This window comes from Monodon monoceros, unplaced genomic scaffold, assembly GCF_005190385.1.
Source record: "Monodon monoceros isolate NGI ecotype Baffin Bay Population unplaced genomic scaffold, NGI_Narwhal_1 Super_Scaffold_13, whole genome shotgun sequence".
Classification (NCBI taxonomy): Eukaryota; Metazoa; Chordata; class Mammalia; order Artiodactyla; family Monodontidae; genus Monodon; species Monodon monoceros.
In genome coordinates this window covers 8,265,717-8,272,891 of record NW_021703769.1, presented here as the reverse complement: position 1 = coordinate 8,272,891, position 7,175 = coordinate 8,265,717, and the positions used below count along the sequence as shown (strand labels likewise).

The 7,175-nt window shown below is 41.5% G+C and overlaps 1 long non-coding RNA gene across 1 annotated transcript in view; it reads right to left on the bottom strand.

Annotated features, from left to right (window-relative positions):
* Positions 1-2,360: 2,360 nt before the first annotated feature.
* The window catches only part of LOC114894787, a 28,462-nt gene continuing 23,647 nt past the window's right edge, over positions 2,361-7,175 (bottom strand). The window contains exon 5 of the long non-coding RNA XR_003793312.1: positions 2,361-2,497. This is a non-coding gene — a long non-coding RNA (uncharacterized LOC114894787). The remainder of the gene's footprint in view (positions 2,498-7,175) is intronic.

Below are 7,175 nucleotides of genomic sequence, written 5' to 3'. Positions count from 1 at the left end.
TGAAATACCAAGGTCAGTTTTTTTGTTTGTTTGTTTTTGTTTTTTGTTTTTTTGGGGGGCTGTGCTGTGCAACTTTCAGGATCTTAGTTCCCTGACCAGGGATTGAACCTGGATCCCCACGAGTGGAAGAACGGAGTCCTAACCACTGGACAGCCAGGGAATTCCCATACCAAGGTCTATTTTGGCTCAATCTTGTACTAGGTGCATGATCTTTCTTAAATTATTTAATCTCCTTTAATCCTCGACTTTCTTCAATATACAAAATGATTAATGATGTCAGACAAAACAATAATATATGTGAAAGTCTTGGGTAAACTTTAAATGGCATTCAAATTGGAGGTATTTAAACTTTTCAATTAGTTGAATATGGACGCTACTTCGGTGACTTCTGAGTTTTTAGAATAGTGCATTCAGGTGTGTTTGGGTTGTTTATTCTGTGACTGTGGAGCATGGTATTCTGTTTCTTATTCTCTCCCTTTTTCCTCCTCTCCCCTTTTTGGTTAACATAGAGATGTCAATGTTATAAGAAAGAAGATGGTTATTTTTACTTTCTAGTATGTTCCAAGAGGCAAAAGAATTGCTCACCTGAGAATTATCAGTCTCTTCTGTTCCTGCTGTTTAAAAAAAAAAAAAAATAAGAAAAAAAACATTTCCAGTTCATCTAGCTAACTGGTGGGTGAGAGTCGTAGGAATGATCCTGTCCTCAGGAAGGCAGACATTATGTTCCAACAGCGCATGGTGTATATGTTTTCAGCTTTCTGGCTCTGTTCCACCTTGGTAATAACCCACCCGGTTAATTCAGTGGGATTTAAGCTTCTGGTCTTTGAACAAATCAGAGATTGCCAGAAAACATTTGAACAAATCGTGGAACCCAGTCATATTCAAGCATAGAATATATCCCAGAAACAAACAAATGACCTAATCCCATGTCAGATGCAGGGGCTAAATGATTCATCTCCTAAAAGAGTCTTATAGTCAGTGTTTACTTCCCAAGTGAAAGAGAAAATTTGCTTCTTGATCTAAACCAGTTGTAGGAACATTCTCAGAGTGTCACCTTTTGGAGCAAACGTTGTTTGACTTTTGGATTAGATTCGTGATTTTTTACGCAAGACTGTCTTTAGAGTTTTGGGTTAAGAACGCTGTGTTTTCCTTTTCTGTTTGTAGAGACAGGCTTTCCTGGGTGACATCTCTTGTTGTTATCACTATTAGTGGATCGTTTTTCATATTCTTGTTTCAAATCTAACAATTGCTGAAATGAACACATACATTTCTCAACCAGTGAAATATCTCCTAAAAGGTGCTTTCTTCTCAGCAGGAGGCTTTGGTAACTTCCGGAGAAATTCAGCATTCTTTAAGTCAGAGACTACACTAATAATCACGATTTACATGTGAACATATAAACTACAGGAAATCAGAGAGGGAGAAGAAAATTTTATTATGTACTTGGCTAGGAGTCTTTGAATGTTTATAGTCTGGGAACGGATACTGCGAAAGTCTTTCTGGGATTGACATATATACACTAATATATATAAAGTGGATAACTAATAAGAACCTGCTGTATAAAAAAATTAAAAACAAAAGTCTTTTCTGTTGTTAGGGAGGGCCCACGTTCCCACCCCACACCCCCAATCCTCAGCCTTGGCTTTGGAGTCAAAACAGCACTCTTCTTACACTTGATAGTGTTAGGGGAGATGTTTTTTTTCCCCTTGGCATATTTCTACAGCTGGAAACTAGGGAAGCAAGGAGGCTGATTAATCGCTTTCTAGCTAAGCACATTAATACCATCCTCTTGGCATCTTCCAACAGTTTTTTGTCGTAAGGACCTATTTCCTTTCTAATGAAATTTTGGTACGACCTTCTTGTGTGAATGCTTCTTTCTGGGCCCTTTGGGGTTTCCTTTACCAGTATTGGTATTTCCACCAGAGAGCTAATATCTGTGGACTGCTGCAGGCACTTGAATCGTGTGTGAGTTAGAGATGAGAGGTATGCAAGCGTGTGGGGTGGGGGAAAGGAGGAGTCAGCCTCTGCTCTTCTGAATATGTCCTCAAATACACGTAGCTCTCCGTCCATGGTATATGATGACTTGGTCGTTCCAGCTGCTATTAAGTTTTTTTAAAATTTTTATTTATTTATTTATTTTATTTTTGGCTGTGTTGGGTCTTCGTTTCTGTGCGAGGGCTTTCTCTAGTTGTGGCGAGCGGGGGCCACTCTTCATCGCAGTGCGTGGGCCTCTCACTGTCGCGGCCTCTCTTGTTGCGGAGCACAAGCTCCAGACGCGCAGGCTCAGTAGTTGTGGCTCACGGGCCTAGTTGCTCCGCGGCATGTGGGACCTTCCCAGACCAGGGCTCGAACCCGTGTCCCCTGCATTGGCAGGCAGAGTCTCAACCACTGCACCACCAGGGAAGCCCTGCTGTTAAGTTTTGAAGGGCCAGTCAACAGAAATAATAATCCAAATCATTCTTCTTCTTCAAGGGTGTCTGAGAACTCTGGCCACAACCTAGTTTTTAAAAACATAACATATTAGTGATTAGGACAAAATTCTTTCCCAGGGATCTTCTAGATAATGCCTCCCTAAATGATGGCTCAGATGTATGAGTCAGTCTCAGGAGCTGACCATTAAGCCACTGGCCAAGCTTCTATTTTTAAGAATCGCTAGGAAAAACTGGAAGCAATTTTAGAAAATAAAGGAAATACTCTTTGTCCTTTCTTTTTTTTTTTTCCTTGTGGGGAATAAGAGACAGAGTCTTTGATTCATGTACAGCCAAGATCTAGGAATAAAACAAATAGAGTAGAACCCTTTCCTAAGTGGTAGGCACAGTTCTAATTCCCACAATTTAGAGATCTGTTGTACATCAAGGTTTTAGTGTATGGGGCTTGTTGTCAGCCACACAGTATGATCTGTGATATACCTAGGGTTCCCTGAATATGAAAGCAAAACTTTGCAATAATTTACTTTATTGGATTTGAACCCACTAAACACAGCTCTTGAGTTGTGTACACAGTCTCATTGTTCTAATAGTAAACATTGTGTCCATTGTCAAGTTTAATTAAAATGCAGTGAACCTGTGGCGACTGTGGACAATGGAATCCATGAACTGATAAATAGCTCTGAGATTGTACACACCTGACGTTTTAAGGGCTTCCTGATGATCAAAGTTCAAACACATTTAATAGTTTCAGCAGTTGCACTGCTTCCATTTGTGTTTATTTTCATTTCCCCTGGGCAGAACTCTCTAATCTGGGCTTAACTTTTCATACCATACTTTTGAGAGGGGCTTAAATTACCCTATTCTCGTAATAGCAATACTCTTAATGTGGAAGACTTTAAAAGTGTCTCTGCCCACTTAAAACAGAATTTCCACTACTGTGCATTTATTCTGTAGATACAGGAAACCCAATTATTGCTTGGAATCGAACTAGGCCCTTGAGGAACGTGAAACTCTCATTTTCTCCTCCACCCCCTACCCATCATCAGACATGGGTTTTATTTTATCAGAATTAAATGAAAATGGGTGATGTGAGTGCAAATAGCTACAGGGAAGGGAAAATCTATTTCTAAAATCTTTACTACTTGTGCCTAAATAAGATTGTTCTCTGATTATTTGCTGGCTGTTTGTAAGAGAAAATCATTATTCCTGGCTCCTAAGTCTGGAAGTCATTCATACAAGGAGGCACAAAATATTTCAACCGTTTTTATTCCCTCAGTTTTCCTATGAGTATTCATTCAATATTTTGGCTGATAATACAGTGAAAGAACAGGCTCTAGGCAGTTTTTCTAGAAATCAAGATTTATCTACTTCTTTGGATAATCAAATATTCCTTGCTCAGAATGTCCTTCCAAGAACAACCTTTATGAAATAGAGCCCTCACCTCCCATCTCTCTCCATTTTCTTGCCCTGCTTTACTTTTCTTCAAAGCATTCATCAGTACAGGTAATTTATTAACACCCATATTTATCTGCTAGCTTATAAACCTCTAGAACAGCGCCACCCAACAGAAATGCAGTGCAAGCCACATAGGACATTAAAAACGTTCTAGGAAACACATTCTAAAGGTGAAAAGAAATAGGTGAAATTAATTATGATAGTGTTACTGACCCAGGCCCTTAGACTCTTTAATCAATAGAAATTGATAAGAGGCCAGATGGGAATTCCAGGCAAACCTTTACTGGGGCTCGGGCTACAGCACGAGGGAGTGAGAACAAGAAACAGGTGCCTCTGCACTCTCCCTGAGAGGAGCTGCTTAGGTCCTTAAATGGGGTAATGACGGAGGGGGCGGGTCTGTGGGGTGGGTAGGTGGCTAGCTTAGGTGGTCTGCCCACCCACTCAGTGGTGCTGCATGCAGGGATCATACACAATCCCCTGTTTTTGCTCCCAGCACCACAGAAATGGCAGTTGGTTTGTGGCCTTTTTGTATCCTGTTGTTCATCATTGCCCCAAATGCCCATTCTTGCAGTTATTTTAGTCCCTTATAGTTTCTTTGTATTCTGTTGCCCAGAGAGATGTTAGCCCAAGTGCAAGCACTCTGGTAGAGGGTCCCAGGTCCCAGCCTATCTCAACAGTATGTTTTATTAAACTTAATACATCCATAATATTATCACTTCAGCATCAAATCAGTGTAAAATGATTGCTAATGTGATTTCATTTTCAGTTTTTGGACTAAGTCTTCAGAATCTGGTGTCTATTTTATACTCCCAGCACCTCTTAATCCCAACTGGCCACCTTTCAAGGGCCACATGTGACTTGTGGCTGCCATGTTGGACAGCATGGCTCTAGGATGTAATCTCCACATGGTTAGTGGCTTTGCTTTGTTCACTAGAGAAAATAAATACTAAGCACATTCTAAGTGCATAGTAAATAGTCAGTGAAATAGCAAATGAATATTAAAATTATAATGACCACACTGTTTAGCCAAAGGTCTGTGTATTACATGTCATCTAGCATGCTGCAATGCCTCTAGTTTTCTCTTCTTCCTAACATTTCCCTCTTGCCTACTACTCTAAGAATATCAAAATGTAAGAAAGTCGCTGTGATCATGTATTCTGCCATTGACCTACTTTTGCTGGGAAAAGCCAAAGGCTATATCCTGTGGTGACTCTTCCGCCCTCCCACCCCTCAGAACGGACCCATTCGAATCTTGTTTCTGCTGTTGCCCCTCCTCTTAGTTCTGTGCTCCCTCCCTTTGATCAGTTCTCAAGCTCCCTAATCAGCAGTGGCTCATATCATTTTTTAAAAGATCATATATCCCTTAATATTTGGGCAACACCTCCTTCCCTTCTCTTCCTCCTGTCAAGTCCAGTAAATAAAGAATGCATTTGGCACCTTCCTTGTGCCAGATACCATGGAAGTAGGCACTGCACATACACCTCAGGGCAGTGTAGACACTGGCCCTGCTTTTGAAGCACTTTCAGTCCAGTGGCTGAGAAAGACAAACAGTCATTACAGTGACGACACAGGAGAGTGTCATGGCAAAGGCACAGGCTCTGGGAAAAACAGGGTTCAAACCTTGGCACTGCCACTTACTAAGTATATGGGCTTGAGCTGATCACTAAGGCATATATCTCTATGCCTTAGTTTTCTCATCTGTAAAATGGAGCTAATAAAAGTATGTACCACATAGTGTTGTAAGGATTAAATTATAGGCAGGTCGGGTGGGGTGGGGAGAAAAAAAATTATCTGCAGGCAGACCTTGTTTTTTTTACACTTTGCTTTATTGTGCTTCACAGATACTGCATTTTTTACAAATTGAAGGTTTGGGGCAACCCTGTGTCGAGCAAGTCTGTTGTTGCCATTTTTCTAACGGCATCGGCTCACATCCTGTCTCTGTGTCACATTTTGGTAGTCCTTGCACTATTTTTTTTTAATATAGATTTTTATTTTTGGCGGCATTGGGTCTTCATTGCTGCGCACGGGATTTCTCTAGTTTCGGCGAGCGGGGGCTACTGTTCGTTGCGGTGCGAGGGCTTCTCATTGAGGTGGCTTCTGTTGTTGTGGAGCACGGGCTCTAGGCGCGCGGGCTTCAGTAGCTGTGGCTCGCGGACTCCAGAGTGCAGGCTCAGTAGCTGTGGCGCATGGGCTTAGCTGCTCCACGGCATGTGAGATCTTCCTGGACCAGGTCTTGAACCCGTGTCCCCTGCATTGGCAGGCAGATTCTTAACCACTGCGCCACCAGAGAAGCCTTCCTGGCACTATTTCAAACTTTTTTATTATTATGCTTGTTACAGTGATCTGTGACCAGTGATCTTTGACGTTACTACTACGACTTGTTGAAGACTCAGATGATGGTTGGCATTTTTTTTAGCGATGAAGTATTTTTATTTTATCTTGTAAGTATTTTTAAATTAGGGTATATGCATTGTTTTTTTAGACATAATGCTATTGCACGCTTAACAGTGTAAGCATAACTTTTACACGCACTGGGAAACCAAAAAATTCACATGACTCACTTATTGCCATATTTGTTTTATTCCAGCGATCTGGTACTGAATTGGCAATATTTCCAAGGTGCCTGTGTATATCACCATTATACTCTTGTAAAGAGATGACCTTGGATCATTGCCAACTGTGGTTAAGAGACATGCATATCTAATGTATTACACTTACTAGAAGAGTGTCTGGCATTAACATATTTCTAAGTGTTAGATATTTTTATTATTATCCATATTGGAAGAAGATGGCCCTTTGGGAGAACTCAGGGGGCACAGCAGCCCAGATAGTGAAGGGTCAGGTGACATTTCCTGGCGGAAACCCCATCACCAGTGAAGCCTGATGAGGAGTTTAAGGGGGAGGAACAACATTTATAAAGACCTGGAAGCAAGAGCTCTTACGGCAGTTTGAGGAACTGAAAAAAGTTAAAACTGCCTAAAACGCAAGCCCAAAGGCCTCTGGGGACCAGGTAGAACATATGAAACTGTTGATATTCGACACTTTTCAAACTATAAAAATGGAGGTTATTTATGGTTTAGCCTAATAGTATGGCTGATGGGAGCTGTGTAAAAAAAAAAAAAAAAAAAACCAAAACAAGAGCGAGCTCCTCAATACACCGTGTGTCGTGGGACATTGGGTCTCACTGGGACACTGGGTCTCACCAGGACACCTGCTGCCCTTCGGCTGGGAGGGCTTGTGGGGAAGAGAAGACCTGGGCCCAGGTGGCCTGGGTGCATGGCCGGCTGCAGG